The following is a 17,995-nucleotide window of genomic DNA, read 5'->3' as shown; positions in this document are numbered from 1 at the left end:
GATGTTTGTATTCAAGGTGCATGCATTGTTGCTTTTTGGCCCAATATATTAGCAAAAGTGGGAGCATGTGTTAGGGACCAGACCTACATAAGAGTGAGTGCTCCTAACATATAAATGGAAAATCATTTCTGGACAAGTGGAGAACAGATTTCTAGTTAGATTATCATGGGATAAAGGGCAAAGAAGTCCTGGGAAAGAAGAGTAGAGAGTGGTTTACTAGAATAATTTTTCTGTCTTCCAGCTCATTCAATGATATTTTCTTTCTCAAATATCCTTCACCTGACCCAGACTGATTGCCCAGTTGATTGTTTGAAGGGTTTGAATTTGACCTGTAAGCCAAATATAAAGTATTTTACAAATCAACAGATGATTTACCCTTGACTTCTTTGTCTTCATATGAAAAATAAATAAATAAATAAATAAATAAATAAATAAATAAAGCGATACTATGCAGTGAAGTTAAAACTAATTGGTGATCACTCTGCAGCAGCTCTGCCATCTGGGGACTTGAGCTTGTGACTGAGGAGGCCGACATGGGATAGACAGCAGGAATACAGAAGATATCAGGGGTTATAGAACTGATGATGCCTTAGCCTGCACGTGTGAGAGTGGATGACAAAGAGAGGGCTTAAAATGGAGGCCATGGGTTTCAGATCTTGATTTAAAGGTATGGGAAGCAGTAGAAGTTTGAAGGTAGACAGGATCTATTTGGCTTCCTTGTGTAGGGAGATGTAAAAATGAAAGTAAGGAATGAGGACTTGTGTCTCAAGTGTGTAAAGAAGTTGATGTTTGACTAATAGGGCCAGGAAATTTTATATTTGCTTTCAGAAAGGTTTTGTGAATGATGCAGGGCCCTTGATGAAAGTGTTTTAATTAGAATGATGGTAGGTATAAGATAAGATGCTGTCTCACTGTGATCTATGACAACACATTTTGTGTCGAAACTGCCATGTGGGTATACATAAGGTGTGCTTTTACACAGAGAGTGTGCTCTTGCATGCATCATAAAGACAAGAGCAGAGGACCCAATATTTCAAACTTACATAGTCAGATATCCTTTAAGATAAATATGGAAGCTAAACTCTAGATTGCAATGGAGTTGAGGTGAGTTGAGGTAAGTGTAGTCTCTAAACGTCAGCTGAGACTGAACCTAAGCACATTGTAGCCCAACATTTCAGCCTAGGCGATGGAAACTGATTTATTAATTATTTTGTCTGATCATACAAATAGCTTCATGATTTTCATAGCTACTTTTTATTCACAGTACAAATACAAAATACAACTGCTGCAACAATTCACAAAATTGTGGGGTCAGATCTGTGGGACTGGAAACCAAATCTAGCACTGCACACGAATGTAAGGCAGCTTCACCTTCAGAGGCTGGTGAAGCCACAGTTTCCACTGACTTTGTCAGGAGCTGATCGGTATCTCTAAGAAAAAGCCCTTTTAGGCATGTAACTGTGGAGATCAGTGTCTAGCACTGAAGATTGAAATATGATTGGCTTCACTGCATTCTAGCAAGCTGACCTCTGCCAATGTCATTCCTTCAGCTGGTGAAAGCGATTTTGTGTGGCAGAGCCCTCACTGCAGAAGGCTCATGTGAAAGGCCTTTTGGAATTGTAGTACTCTGTCCAAGAGCTAAATATTATTAACTGTTTTTGTTTGTTTGTTTGTTTGTTTGCCTTTTTAACATGATTCCTTAATTAAGAGTGAATTTTAGTAGCTGTAAAACTCTACAACACAGCACTAAATTCACCACTTGATCAAAAATTTAGCAAAAATTACCATATGTGTTACAGGAAGTTCAATGTTTTCTGCTTTTCTAGGCTGCTGAGGCAGCATCCTCTTAGTGTTGATAAAAATTGCTTTGCAAAGGTTGTGCCTCTTTGGATTTATCACTATCAGCATGTGGCAGTGTTTGAGCTTCCAGCTAAAAAAAAAAAAAATTTCAAATGGAATTTTACTGTACTTGCTTTGGGGCTGGTGCGTAAAACTGCTCTCTTAGCAGCTTCCAAGTCCCTGGAAACTTGGTCCCTGTGTCTCTCAGTTTCGTCACACCCCCTTATGCACTGCTGCTGATCTTTCCTTGCTGTTTATTTATTTCATTTAATAGTTTGGAGGCACCTTCTTCGTATTATTACTTTGGTTTGATTTTGGTTTCTCTCGTTGACAGGGTTTTACATAAGCACAAGGAAATGATTAATGTACTGCGCATAGTGGGCAAAGAAGAGAGGAGAAAGTTGCTGAAGCAAGATTTTGAGGAAATTTTCATCTTAGAAAAAGTAAGTACGTGGGTCTATGTTAGCAAGCTGTGAGGCCCAATATGAGAGCAAAGTGATGCTGAGAATTTGACATCTACACTTCGTACCTTCTGGTGGCTGTGCTTTAGGCTCTCGTTCTGTGGTCTGGATGGCTGGTAGCAGTTAGCTCATGTTAGATGCTGCTATGCATATTCTGTTGTAATATTTTTCAGAAGGAGTACAGTTTGTGTTAGGAGAGCCATCCTCAATGTGTGCTATGTGGTGATGCTAAGGAGATACATGTAAGGAGTGCACTGCTAAGGTGAACCAAAGCCCTAATGGAAACACACCTGGAAAAAGAGCTAATGCCCTTGGGCTCGATGCAGAACACCAGTGCTTTTACTCCTGGTATAGCAAAACATGCAGATGGATCTTCAGTGGGTACAAATTACATGCGCATCAGTAGATTAGCCTGAAACACACTGAAGATCTGGTCTATATTCTGTTTTAAAGACAAATACTTTGCATATCAAAGTGGTTGAGGCATACTAGCATTTGAATTTTCTGGGTGCCTATCTGGTTTGAATGGGGCTTTTTAACACTCAGCACCTTCCTAGGTGTAGGCATTTTGATTCCCTTGACAAAGCTACACAAAACAGCCCTTATGTCTGCTAACTGAACCCATGTTTCCTTCCTGCACTCTTACACCAGAGCCCTTGAGAAAGCTGGAAAAACTCTGGATCCTAAGGCAGACTCATACCCATTTCATGGGAAGCATAAAAGGTTAAATTCCAACCCTCGTCTATGCATTTGTTTCACAGAGTTCCTCATTCAATCCATAGTGCGCTATGAAGAAGCTGTGAAAGTTAATCCATTTTAGGGATGAATCAGGGCTGGCAACTGTCCTCAGCCACAGGTCAGTAAGCTCACAATGGATATGCATCCAGGTGCTCTCTGCTGAGAATAATTCCTTGAAAAACAAAACCTGATAAACGCTCAGTCTCTCACCACTCAGTTACTTTGGTAGTAGGTATCTGGCTGAGGGCTGAGTTGCACCTTGGCTCTAGGCAAGACAGAACTGCCAGACAATGGTAGTTTTTTGGATGAGAAACTGGAGGAAAAAAATATTGCACATACTGTCCCTCTGAGGAAAGATCCTTTTTGTGCCAAGCATTAATATCCCGCCTTTTCCTTTTGCATATTCCTGCTGGCACTATAATGCCCCAAAATAAAAACCTATCATGGAAAAAGCAGAAAACATAGGCAGAAAATATGATAAACCATCTTGTTTTGCTCAGCACATGGGCAAAGGACATAAAACATTTCTGATACTTGATTGATCACACTCAGAACTATAAATAGGAACAATGACCTGCTGAAATGGCCAGGTAGAAGAGTTGATTTAATTAGAGAAAATGCCTGCAGAATAAAGAATGTTGATCCCAGCATAGAAAATAAATAAATAAATAAATAATCACGTATATTGAAATTTAGATCTGCCCCAGTTCCAGATTTTGTTTCAGCTCCCGCTGTGAGATCTCTAACTCACTTCTGTGGTCAGGTCCAGAGAAGCAGGGGTTTGGGTATTTCTCTAAGTGTTACAAAAGAAGTTAATCTCCATTAACTTTGAAGAAATGTTAAGATCCTCATGCTGTCAATTTAAGTCTTACAGAAATTCATCTTTAATCTGAGTTTTAGTGTCAATGACCAGTTCATCCCCTTTAAGCAAAACTGAAGACATCACTGTCCAAACTCAAAAACTCTGAGTAAGATACCTGAAAAATATATTTTTGATACAAAACTGATTAGTATAATTTCTTTTATATCTATCAGCTGAGCAAATTTTGGAACAGTTTATGATTATTGCACTGTTCTTTTTTAAGGCTCCCATTTTCAAACACAATTTCAGTCTTTCCTTTAGAAGTTTTAACTTCTGTAGTCCAACACAGAACCACAGTGCATGCTTAGTGCACTACAGTTTGTTCACGTCCTTTATTCATTCTCATATATTTGAGTAAAATTGCAATGGCTAAAATACATACCATATTGGGAATTCTATTTGCTTCAACTTATAGCTGAGGCCAGCACCCTCCTCCCTTTTAAGAATTGTGAATACTGCCTACTCTTGGATTGTTCTGAAGTGTATGTTAGGTTATTTTTCCTGTTTGGTGAAAAATCATCCTCTGCTTTTAGCCTAATAAGTGAGAGTTTGGTAGCTCACAGGGAGCTTCTCAGTTGGGGTCATTTTGTTGTGCAGCTCATTTCTTTCTAAGCACAGCTGCTGGAGTTCAGCAGAGCAATCTCTAACAAAGCTATCTTAAGAAAAAACAATATAGCTGTTAGGAAATGTTATCACTTGGATTAACACAATTTTATCTGGGGGAAGGCTGTGCTAATGGCGTCAGGGACTCTCGGGAAGAGAAAACTGTAAGATATGAGTATGCTCTCAGAACAGCAGTCTTTAGTATTGCAAAAGATATCTAATATCCTCCCAGTCTTTGGTCTGGGTTTTGAGCTTTCTGTGTTGTGTCATCTTTTGCCTCACTTGCTGACCCAGTCTCACTTGTCCAAGCAAGTTTATTACTGAAAAATCAAATTATCACTTTTGACATGGGAAATCCTAGGGCATGGAATCTGCTGTGCCAGCAAATGGAAAAAATCCTGAAGGAACAAAGAAGAGGACAAAATACTTTCTGAGTTAAAATAATCTTCTGGCAATAAATTTACGTACCTATATACTCATAAAATTAAAAAATATATAAATTTTAATAATAAACACTGATGTCAAATAACAAATTTTAGAAAATATTTGATGATGGATCTTGGAGTTACAAGCTACCCGTTTTCTCTACAGTCTTATAGAATAGCCATCACTGATTTTGAAGGAGTCCTCAGAGATTCATTCATGTCATTAATGTCTGTTACATGTGGTGGCTTCTCCGTTCCTCTCCTCGTAAGTTGTACATAATGTTCTGGTGGACTGCATGTTGAACACAAGGCAGCAGTGTTCTCTGACAGCAAAGCAGGCCAACAGCCTCCTGGGCTGCATTAGTCAGAGCACTGCCAGCAAGTCAAGAGAGGTTATCTTTCTTCTCTGCTCAGCACTGAGGAGACCTGTCCAGGGTTCTGGGTCTAGTTTTGGGCTCCCCAGTACAGAACAGATATGGATGTACTGGGGCACATAATGCAAGAGGTCACAAAGATGTTTACAGGATGAGAGCATCTGACATATGAGGAAAGGCTGAGAGCTTAGGTTGCTCAGTCAGGAAAAGATGGCTCAGGGAAAATTTTATCTATCTCTATAAATAAATATAATTTGAGGGGGAGTAAGGATGGAGACAGACCCTTCACTGTGATGCTCAATGATGGGACAAGAGGCAATGAGCACAAACTGAAATACAGAAAATTCCATTAGAAAAAAAAAAATCACTGCAAGGGTGACGAAACACTTGAACAGTTTGTCCAGACAGGTTGTGGAGTTTTTATCCTTGGAAATATTCAAACCCAACTGGACATAGCACTGGCAATCTGCCCTACCTGATCCGCTTTGAGCAGGGGAGGGTTGACTAAATGATCTCAACAGGTCTCTTCCTACGTCAACCGTGCTTTGATTCTATGATTTGTTAAAAATTATTCTGGCTATAAATAATCCCAAAACACAAGAAAGCTTGCAAATAGATTAAAACTTCTAGACCCACGTCTGCTTTCTGTGCAAATCTATGCAAAGCTATGCACAGTTCATTTCAATGATGTTCCAACTTCACTCCAATACTCCAGTTTTACCTTCAGGATATACATAAAAGCTGGCCAGTGTCAGCACTATCTTCAGACCAAGTACCTCACTTCCACTTTGAATTTAGTTCAAGTTCACACTGGCTCTGTCTCCTGAATATCACAAACCCTCTTAGAATGAGCTTGGGCCTTATCTGCACAGCAAGTCATGCAACCTCACTCCAGGAAGGAACAGCCACACTTTGCAGAGGGTGAAATTCAGGCTGTTAGCTTTCTAAAGGTTAGGCATCCTATCTGAATTAGTCATCTGTGTCTACCGGACACAATCTGCAGATACAAAATGTACATTCCTAACATAAACTAGTTCTCTAGATTCTGCACAGTTAGTGGAAGGAAATAGCTAATCTCTTGCTTCAAGGCAGATGCCTAAAACCATTAGATGTCTCATTCTTTAGAAGTGCCTTTTTCTCTCCTCTGCCTATAAAAAGATTCTGAATAATTAACTCAGATACAGATGTTTATAATATAGATGTCTAAAATTAGATAAGCTGACTTTGACTGTCAAGGATCATGAACCCAGATGTCAAGTGAGCCTTGGTGTCTTGCTAGCTTGCTAACTGCTCTTAGCATGCTGGCACCATCATTAAGTCATGCCTGGCAGTGCATCAGCAGTAACAAGACTGGGAGGAGTACCTAATTTAGCCTAATCCCTAGTCTTATAGCTGCTCGTACACGGTAGTAAATTGGCACAACATTGCTCACCAGTGGATAACCTCAAATACCTGTTTCCCAGACATACCCTCTGTCTTCTCCACCCATCTACATGATGAGAAAGAGCATTTTCTTGTTCAGCAGTGCTTCCAAAATTTGTGGTCAGACATTTACCCTGCTGCTGAATATCTCTGTGAACTCAGGCATGTCTGCCAAACTCCTGTTCCCAGTTATTCAGGTCTTAGGATTCTGCTGAAGTTAATAGCTATAGGTTGGTTGCCTGAGAATCTTTGAAGGTCAGAGAACTGCTCTAGCACATGCAATGCTTAAAGTTGCAAGAGAACAATGTTCATCTGAACTTGTGCCATTAGAAACAACTCTTTACTTCACATCTCTGTGAACTGTTTTTACAGATATTATTTGTTGTGAAAGAAAACAAATAAACAAACAAACAAACAACAGAGCTATCTATCTGAAAGGAATCATGGAGGGGTTCAGATAAAGGGGAAGGAAGAGCAAAGCAAATGGGGTGTGACAGATAAATTCATGGCTTTCTTGAAAGTGTTGGTCCACCAATTAACTGGGGTAATAAAAGCACATGTTATGTAACTTTATGTCAAACAGCTCTCACTTTAATGCCTCTGAGTAATAGGCACAAAGAGAAAATGGAAGCTTTTATAAATACAGGAATTAGCTTCTGTAAGATGGATCTTTTTAAAGTTAGAAGTTTTCTTTAAGTATCTGAATGATACACGTTCAGATCTCTCATCGCCACTAGCCCACGAGCTGACAAAATAAACACTTTTACTATTAAATTCAAATCCCACTACCTGAAGGTATCTTCAGACAAAAAAGTACAACTTGTAACAACCTTTTATATACAGTACATCTGTTCCTATCTAAGTATACCAAGGGCAGCCTCTTTAAAGAAATCTTTCTTCTCATCAAGGTGGTGTTATACTGAGAACATACTCATTTGTATAGTAAATGCTGTGCTGAACAGCTTGCTTGGAAAGAGTCTTCTTTTTATAATTATCATTGTTATTATTATTATTATTAGCACATTCCTAGTTAGCACAAAACCATTACTCACTGTTGATCTATGGACTGCAGGTGCAGATTGTAAAACATATCATTATAGATTATTTTTTTTTAAGTCAGCAGTGAATACCACTGACAGCTTATAACAAAGCACAGATTTTTTTCCCCAGATGTCTTCCATTTTGGGAAAAGGCTTTAAGGTTTGTCTTTTCAGACATATAGTAATTCCGAGCCCCAGCTCTCTCAGCCTTTCTTATAGGAGAGTTGCTCCAGCCCTCTAATCATTTTTGTGGCCCTCCTCTGGACCCACTTGAACAGGTTCACGTCTTACTTGCACTGGGGGCCCCAGACCCCAGTGGATGCAGGACTCAAAGTGAGGCCTCACAAGGGCAGAGCAGAGGAAAATAATCCCCTCCCTCCACCTGCTGGCCACTCTTGTACTCCTTGTTTCAGCCCAGGATGCAGTTGGCCTTCTGGGCTGCAAGCACACGCTGCTGGCTCATGTCAAGCTTTTTGTCCACCAGAACCCCTATGTTCTTCTCTATAGGGCTGCTCTCAATGAATTCTCTTCCCAGTCTGTACTCATGTCTGGGACTGCCCTGACCTAAGTGCAGCACCTTGCACTTAGACTTGTTGAACCTCAGGTGTTCACGTGGGCCCACTTCTCAAGCTTGTCCAGGTTCCTTTGGATGGCATCCCTTCCTTCTGTTGTATCAACACCACCACTCACCTTGGTGTCATCTGCAAACTTGCTGAGGGTGCACTGTCTATCCCACTGTCTATGTCATTGATAAAGATATTAAACAGTACCCATTTCAAGACAGACCCCTGAGGGAAACTGCTTGTCACCAGCCTCCACCTGGACATAGAGACATTGACCACCACTTTCTGGGTACAGCCTTCAAGCCAATTCCTTATCCACCGAATAGTCCTCCCATCAAATCTATATATCTCCATTTTGGAGACCGGGATGTCATGTGGGACCATGTTGGAGGCCTTACAGAAATCCAGGTAGATGACATCTGTCAGTCTTCCCTTGTTAAGTGGTGCAGTCACTTCATCATAGAAGGCTACCAGATTGGTCAGGCACAATTTGCCCTTGGTGAAGCCAAATGTTCACAACAAAAGTAAAGGCAAATGTTCACAACATTTGTAAATATTTGTAAATGAAGGCAAATGTTCACAGCATTTTATAAATGAAAATAGTAAGAAACTTTTTTTTTGTAGTATTTATATTGCTAAAGCCTTTCTCATTATAAAGAAATGGTGCAGCAAAAAAAGCAGTCTGTAGGAAAGAAGAATTATTCAAGGGAAGAATTCTGAAGGCTTGCAATTGGTCCATGGGGACTTATTTGCAAACAGCCTGACAACAGCACTGCTCACCAAACCCTTGGGTGCTGTCCCTGCAGAAGCATGGTTTTTCTCTTCACTCCAACTCTTTATATACCAAGTTAATAAGATGTTCAGGATTTGCAAACACTTCCATGGTTAAATAAGTTATTCAGAAAATTACAAACAGCTCCACAGAGGGAGGACTCCACTATTGATCCACCTCTAACAAGAACTTTAATACTGAAATATTTGACAGGCTAATGTCATAACACTTCTACATCTCTAGCTATTTATAGGTTTCCTAAGTACTCGTAATCATCACGTTCCAGTAAAGCATACTAGATGATTCCTAATTTTTGTTTTGATGTCAATGCTTTCTTTTATTTTGGACAAGCTAACAGACATTTCTGAGTGTCAGTAAAATGGGGAGTCTTACAGTTCAAGAAAGCAGAGACTGAAAGAAGAGAACATTGCAGGTTAGTTTTCTTTCTCTCCTGATACTCCCCTTTTATTAGCAATTTCCTGAAATAGAATTATATAAGTTCTTAATTAATAACATAGAAGCATATTTTATATTTTACTTCTCTTTCTTTGGAGACTATTAAAACAAAAATGATTTCCTATCTTAGAGCATTATTAGATCAAGTTAATTTTTGTAAATAGCTTTCACCATGAAAATAAGCTTGAATAAATTCCTTAACGAAAGGTGTGAGAAAACAAAATGCCTAGGTGATTTTAAATAGATTTTTTTTAACAGTTGGTCATAGTATGTGTTGTTACAAATATAGATGATATATTTTCTGTCTGTAATGCATGATATTTCAAGAAGCAAAAGTAAATATTTGAGCTGGTACAATTCTCAAGGAAATTATATCTTTTGAAATTGAAGTTCTTCCATGTCTTGGGTGGATCTTAGCTCTTTCCAATTATCCCAGAGATAAATCTATAAGATTCCTCTGACTTGAGTATTTATGTATGTGATATTACTGCATCAGAGCATTCGGCAGGCTCTGATGCTTGCCTTTTTTTTTTTTTTTAATACTGCATGTTTTTTATAAAGGAGACTGGAGTATGGAATTTTCTTGGTCTTAAATTAATGTCCTAATCAAAGTTTATTCTGGCTCCCACAGGCAAAGATGGTACTTTAATTCTCTGCTGTCACAAGAAGCACAGGGAAAAGACAAGAGAGGTGATTTCCATGTACTGAAGTCAGATCTTTTCTACGCAAATACAATTACTCAAGCTAACAGGTAAGCTGTGCTTTTTTAACAGGAAAGGAAATAAGTAAATTTAATTAACAATGTATTTATGAAGAGTCTGAAAAAAAAACGAATAGTCCTACCTCTCTGAAGTGTACATTTTAACCCATGAAAATAAAAGATGACATTAGACCTGTATAACATACCACAATATACAGAAATTTCTCATAAGACCAATATTATGTTCATTGCATATTAAAAATCCCCTTGATTTTCAAAAATATGCAGTTAATTTTAGAATTATTTTTCTGTTTCACTATATTCAGACATCAGCATGTTCCTTTCATTGTAATATATATATTTAGCCAATTTAGGGTGAAAAACTATTATCTCCCTGCTTGTGATAGCATGTGCTCCCTTTGCATAAGCTGAAATAAGTGAACTGAAGGACAATGTCAGCTGCTTGTGCAGACAGCCAGCTTACGGTAGTACAGAGAGATGGTACACATGAAACAAGAGTGTCACATTTAAATGGCAGCATACAGACATACACACCCTGCATGAGTTCCTCAGCCTGCACCACCTTAACATCCAGAGGCCCTTTCTGACAGGTTTAAAGTAATTCTGTCAGGATTGCTTATGAGCCTCAGTGTCCTGGCAAGGATGTTCAGATCCTTTATGCTGTGACAATCTCAGCTAGCCATGGGGGAGCCTGTGAATTAAATCAGCAAAGGAAGAGCTGGGTGTAGCATTCTTAATGTGGATTAGAGACACATGCAAGATGAAAACTTGACTCCCTCACTCTCAAGAGAACACCTGTTGCAGTTTAACCCGGCAGGCAGCTAAGAACCACACAGCAGTTAGCTCACTCCCCATCCTACACCAATAATGACATGGGAGAGAGAAATGACAAAAGAAAAAAGAAAGGTAAAAAAACTAAAAAACTCATGGGTTGAGATAAAGACAGTTTAATGAGACAGAAAAGGAATAATAATAACAACAACAACAATAATACAAGGCAAGTGATGTACAATGCAATTGCTGTCCACCCTGACTGATGTACAGACCATCCCTGAGCATTGATCACTCCTCCTAGCCCCAGCCAGCTCTCCCACATTTATTGTTCTGCATGGTGCCATATTGTATGGAATATCCCTTTGGTCAGCCTGGGCCAGCTGTCCTGGTTCTATCCACTCCCAGCTTCTGGTGCACCCCCAGCCTCATTGCTAGGAGGGCAGCACAAGAAGCAGAAAAGTCCTTGCCTCTGTGTAAGTACTGCTCTGCAACAACTGAAAACATGGGTGTATTATTGGGATTATTCTCGTCCCAGCTAAAACCAAGACAAAACTTCAGTTACTCTGAAGAGTCTGATCCCTTCTGCTCCATAGAATAACAGATGTGCTGAGGTTTCTCAGTTTCTATCTTTTTTAGCATGGGATGTTATGAGGTAGCTCACTGTCATGTTTAGACTGAGTTTTCAGGACCAATTCAGAGAGACTGAGTTTTCTAAATAATCCTTTCTCTGGGAAACACCTATAATTTAAAACTCCTTCAGCATGTGTTTTTCAGTCAAAAAAAAAAAAAAAAAGTCTTTCCAATTTAATTTTTATTTGCAACCTAAGTATTTTGCTGGAATCCCATCTGCTTTTCCTAAGTGACCAATGCCTAAAAGAATTTTTACAAATATGCTCTTGCTCAGGCAGCATTTTCATAGAATCATAGAATATCCCGAGTTGGAAGGGACCCATAAGGATCATCAAGTCCAACTCCTGGCACCACACAGGTCTGCCCAAAAGTTTAGACCATGTGACTAAGTGCACAGTCCAATCTCTTCTTAAATTCAGACCGGCTTGGTGCAGTGACTACTTCACTGGGGAGCCTGTTCCAGTGTGCAACCACCCTCTCGGTGAAGAACCTCTTCCTGATGTCAAGCCTAAACTTCCCCTGCCTCAGCTTAACACTGTTCCCACGGGTCCTGTCACTGGCGATAACAGAGAATAGGTCACCTGCCTCTCCACTCCCTCTCGCGAGGAAGTTGTAGACTGCGATGAGGTCCCCCCTCAGCCTCCTCTTCTCCAGGCTGAACAGGCGCAGTGACCTCAGCCACTCCTCATACGTCTTACCCTCTAGGCCCTTCACCATCTTCGTCACCCTCCTCTGGACACTCTCCAACAGTTTCATGTCCTTGTTGTACTGTGGTGCCCAGACCTGCACACAGTACTCGAGGTGAGGCCGCACCAGCGCAGAGTAGAGCGGGACAATCACTTCCCTTGACCGACTAGCAATGCCGTGCTTGATGCACCCCAGGATATGGTTGGCCCTCCTGGCTGCCAGGGCACACTGCCGGCTCATATTCAACTTGCTGTCAACCACAACCCCCAGATCCTTCTCTGCAGGGCTGCTCTCCAGCGTCTCGTCGCCCAGTCTGTACATATAGCCAGGGTTGCCCCGTCCCAGGTGCAGGACCTGGCACTTGCTCTTGTTAAACTTCATGTAGTTGGTGATCGCCCAGCTCTCCAATCCGTCCAGATCTCTCTGCAAGGCCTTTCCACCCTCATCTGAGTCCACAACTCCTCCAAGTTTAGTGTCATCGGCAAATTTGCTCAGAACACCTTCTAGTCCTACATCTAAATCATTTATAAAAACATTGAAGAGGACTGGCCCTAAAATGGAGCCTTGGGGGACCCCACTAGTGACCACCCGCCAGCCAGATGTGGCCCCATTTACCACAACCCTTTGAGCCCTGCCCGTGAGCCAATTGCTCACCCATGGTATGATGGTTTTGTTTAGCTGTATGCTGGACATTTTGTCCAGTAGGATCCTATGGGAAACCGTGTCAAAAGCTTTGCTGAAGTCCAAAAAGATCACATCAGCTGGCTTCCCTTGATTGACTACATGGGTGATCTTATCATAAAAGGAAATCAAATTTGTTAGGCAGGACCTACCCCTCATGAACCCATGTTGGCTGGGACCAATGACTGCATTGTCCCCCAGGTGCGCTTCAATAACTTCAAGGATCATCCTCTCCATAATTTTACCAGGCACTGATGTGAGACTGACAGGCCTGTAATTGTTAGGGTCTTCTTTCTCACCCTTCTTGAAAACTGGCACAACATTTCCCAGCTTCCAGTCCAATGGGACCTCACCAGATTCCCAAGATCGTTGAAAAATAATTGAGAGAGGTCCCGCGATGACGTCTGCCAGCTCTTTAAGTACTCTGGGATGAATCCCATCCGGACCCATGGACTTGTATGGATCCAGGTGGAGCAGCAAATCCTGCACACGTTCAGGGTCGGTTGGGAGTTCGTCATTCCCACCGTCATGGTCCTCCAGCTCAGGGTACCCTGGGTCCCGAAGCCCATCATCAGCACTGAAGACAGAGGCGAAGGCGGCATTAAACGTCTCTGCTTTGCCTGTCATTGTCTGTGAGGAGACCCTCCCCATCTAGTAGCGGACCTATGTTTTCTTTGGTTCTCCTTTTTCTGTTCACATATCTAAAAAAAACTTTTTTATTGTCTCCCACAGACATGGCCAGCTTCAACTCTAGTTAGGCTTTGGCCATACGAATTTTCTCCCTACAAACACAAACAGCATCCCCGTATTCCTTCATCGTCGCCTGACCCTCCTTCCAGCAGCCGTACACTTTCTTTTTTCGCCTTAGCTCCAGTAGAAGATCCCTGGTCAGCCAGGCCGGCCTTCTGCCCCGCTTGCCTGACTTCCGATATTTTGGAATCGCCTGATCTTGAGCTTTTAGGAGGCAGTGCTTAAAGATGGACCAGCACTGATGGACACCAATGCCTTCAAAAGCAGTTTCCCAGGGGACCTTGCTGACTAATTCCCTGAGCAGCCTGAAGTCTGCTTTCCCCACATCTAGGGCTGAAGTTTTGGTGGCTGTTTTCCTTCTGTCACCATAAATTCTAAACTCAACCACTTCATGGTCACTATGACCAAGACGGCCGCCAATTGCCACGTCTCCCACAAGACCCTCTCTGTTCTCCAGCAACAGATCTAGGAGGGCGCCTTTCCTAGTTGGCTCACTTAGCACCTGCACCAAGAAGTTATCATCTATGTTCTTTATGAACCTCCCGGACTTGCTCGTGTCAGCCGTGTGGTGATCCCAGTTGATGTCTGGCAAGTTAAAATCCCCCATTAAGACGAGGGGAGTCAATCTCAAGGCATCTCTTAGTTCTGCAAAGAATAATTCATCAGAGTTGTTGTCCTGGCCAGGTGGTCTGTAATAGACTCCCACAACGACATCCCCTTTATTTGTTTGTCCCTTAATCCTTACCCAGAGGCTCTCAACTTTGCCATCGCCAACTTGAAGTTCCACACAGTCCAGCCCATGCTTCACATACATCGCCACCCCACCACCTCACCTACCCTGCCTGTCCCTCCTGAAGAGCCTGTAACCATCTATCGCAACACACCAGCCACAGGACTCATCCCACCAGGTTTCGCTTATGCTGATGATGTTGTAGCTGTGGGACTGGGCCAAGACTTCCAGCTCATCCATTTTATTCCTCATACTGCGTGCATTTGTGTAGAAGCACTTCAAATGCGCCTCCCTACATGCAGCACCTTGTGTAGCCGACCGAAGGGCCTTACTAGGACACAGTCCCTCTGATTCTAGCACACCATCTCTTAGCTCGTCATTGGCGTGCCTGGTTCTATCCCCTTCCCCCTTCGACTCTAGCTTAAAGCCCTGTCTATCAGTCCAGCCAACTCCTGAGCAAAAATCCTCACCCCTCTCTGAGAGAGGCACATCTCATCTGGTGCCAGCAGGCCCGGGGTCACACAGACCTTCCTGTGATCGAAAAACCCAAAATTCTGCCGGTTGCACCAGCCCGAAGCCACGTGTTAATGTGATGAGTCTGCTTGTCAGCTTCGATCCCTCCTATCGGAAGGACAGAGGCAAACACAACCTGTGCCCCTGATCCTTTAAGTAGTCGCCCCAAAGCCCTAAAGTCCCTTTTGATCGTTCTCGGACTTCTCGTTGCTACCTCGTCATTACCAGCCTGAAAGACCAGTAGCAGGTAGTAGTCGGTGGGCCGTACCAGGCGCTTGACTATCTTAGCGAAGTCTCTCACCCGAGCCCCAGGGAGGCAACAGACTTCCCTGTGGGTAGGGTCCGGTCGGCATATTGGGCCCTCTGTCCCTTTCAAAAGGGAGTCCCCCATGACAATAACCCTTCTTTCTTTTTTGAGAGCTGATGTAGCAATGTGGGGGGTAGGGGACCTTGCCTTAGGCATCCTCACCAACCGGGACGGGCTTTCGCCTGCTTCGTTGTTCTGGTTGTCATGTTCTAGAGCTTCGTACCTGTTATATAAGGGTAGATGGGAAGGTGAGGTGGGCAGGACAGGGCTCACCTACCCCCCCGAACAGGAACCTGCCTCCATTCCCCCCCTTGGCTTAGGTCCCCTCCTGCTGCCTGGCGGGATGAGGGAACTTTTGTCTTCTGCGTAGCAGGAGACATTTGTGCTATGGCAGGTTCGTGAGTCTGTCTCAGAGAGGGCAGAGTACACCTCCACCAGTCAATTTCCCTCTCTGACTCCCTGATGCTCCTGAGCCTGCTCACCTCCTCCCGAAGCTCCGCTACCTGGCTGAGCAGCTCTTCAACCTGGGCACACCTCCCACAGGCATAACCCTCGCCGCTGCTGTCGGATACCGACAGAAGACTCGGGCACACCCTGCAACCCAAGACCTGGATGGCTGCGTGTTTCCCCGAGCCCTCCGTCTGAGTAGCCATATCGGTGACTGTGGCTGGAGAGGCCGCAAGAGATGCGGAGGCCATGGTTTTCTGCCTGGTTGATACCATGGCCAGGTTCCTTCCAGGCCGGTTACAGGTACCGAAGGGAAAGACCACTGCAAAAGACCAGCGAGGGGCCCTCCCTGCTTGCCCTGCCTGCGCGAACTGCCGCGCCACTCCCTTCTGACGCACCATGCCCTGTTTGCCCGCCCTGGTCGCCGCACTCCTGGTCGCTCACGCTCCCTAGGGGCTGCTTTTGAACGGCCGGGGAGGGGTCGCTGCTGGCTCCGCCTACGGCTCGTCAGCCTCCCTCGCAAGGGCTGCCGGGTCCTGGCGGCTCCCTCGAGCGGCCTCTATGCCGGAAAAAAAGCCCTGCCTGTCCCAGTCCCCAGCTCCGCTGCAGAACGCATCTGCCCTGGAGCCGATCGCCTCGGCAAGTGGTATATTTTGGTATATTCTGTTGCAATTAGATATCACAAATGCATGTTAACTCCAGATTCTGAAATTATGTGGCATGTCTAAACATGAAAGAATATGAATAATAATAGTTATTATGAATAATAATAGTTAACAGCAGTTAGGTAATTACTTGCTCCAGAATATTTACCTTGTTTCCTTTCACATTTGAAATTATCAGGGAAAATGATGGGCTGAGTTTCAATCTCTTTTGTCACTTGAGGTTTGTCATCTGACCTTTAACTGGAGCTGATGAAGAAGAAGTCAGATGGTATGGCAGTCCAGTATTTCATTATCTGTTACCTCCAAAGGACCTAACTCTTATCTAGCACAGGTCACAGCTTGGTGACTTCTGCCAAGCCTCATGGGGATAAAAGCCTGTCACTCATATATATTGTGGCCTTTGCTTCAAAAACATCAGGATCAAACAAGCTTAGGGAAGGCATTAATTTTCAGATGAGCTGAGTTTTCTAAGCCTGTGAGTTTAAGTTTAATATAGCAAATGAGATCCTTACTGCAGTCTTTTTACTACGGGAAAAAAAAAGAAAAAAAAAAGTTTTGTGATTGTCTTCAGAAATATCAATGTCCATTTCTATAATCTTTTGGTCTGTGAAATTTAGTGCAAAGATAAGCCATAATGATGTCAAAATGTTAATACTTAGTTGACCAAATGATATTATTTCTGGTAAGTATTATAACCTGCTCCAGAAGCTACAGAACAAGGAAGGAGGAGGTGGGCAATTTCTCTTTAACGTAAAACCCTTTCTTGACCCTCTTTCAATAAGAAAAGTATTTTCCATTCCCATCACAATACAAGCAGACCAGATTCCAACTCATCAGTGCCTCTGGTCTATTGCAGATTGAACCTGCTTATTTTTGTGTGTGTGTTTAAATATTAATTAACATTTATTAATAACCTTTATTGCTAATAAATAATAAAGAAGAAAGGAGAAATCAAGCTATAGAAAGACCAGTCTTTTTACAAGTTCCTTGTGTATCACTAAGCAAATTGAAGATGTTCTTTTTGTCTTGGAACATGTCTACTGTGGCTGAATGAAAAGAGACATAAGCTTATTCTTCCAGTTGTCATCTCATCTCAAGAAAAAATGAGAAAAATATACCAGAGAACCTGAGATGGTTAGAAATCATACAGGATTTATTCTTTAAGGATTAGCATTCTATTTCTGCTGCTATTGAACTTTTGAAGTTCAGATGACTTCCATCAAGTAAGCTCAGCTGCCTTTGTACTACACTTTCCCGCATTTCAGATTACAAGATTATCTGAGAGATGAACGAATTTTCAGCACTAATTTGGATAGGTATTTTCCCACTTTCTTTCTCCATAGAATAAAATCAATACTGTAATCCACTTTGAAGGAGTTTGTGTTTGCTCTGTGACAGCCATATGTTCAACTGGAGGGTGAAATACTTTGGGTACTGAGGGGTTACCATGTAGAGTTGAATTACAATGAATTAACACATGATAAAGTCATTTCAAAAATATTCTAATTTATTATTATTACAGGTCACTTGTCTAC

At 42.3% G+C, this 17,995-nt stretch overlaps 1 long non-coding RNA gene across 1 annotated transcript; it reads left to right on the top strand.

The window, feature by feature from the left end:
• Nucleotides 1–2,193: 2,193 nt before the first annotated feature.
• LOC310892259 lies at nucleotides 2,194–16,927 on the top strand. The gene is made up of 4 exons (XR_014577992.1): nucleotides 2,194–2,282; nucleotides 9,451–9,532; nucleotides 10,187–10,306; nucleotides 15,892–16,927. It is a non-coding gene; the product is annotated as an uncharacterized lncRNA (long non-coding RNA).
• Nucleotides 16,928–17,995: the final 1,068 nt, after the last annotated feature.

The sequence above is a fragment of the Anser anser genome (genome assembly GCF_964211835.1).
Source record: "Anser anser genome assembly, chromosome: 1".
NCBI lineage: Eukaryota > Metazoa > Chordata > Aves > Anseriformes > Anatidae > Anser > Anser anser.
Note: the sequence above shows the minus strand (reverse complement) of the source record. Positions and strands in the feature narration are given on the sequence as shown.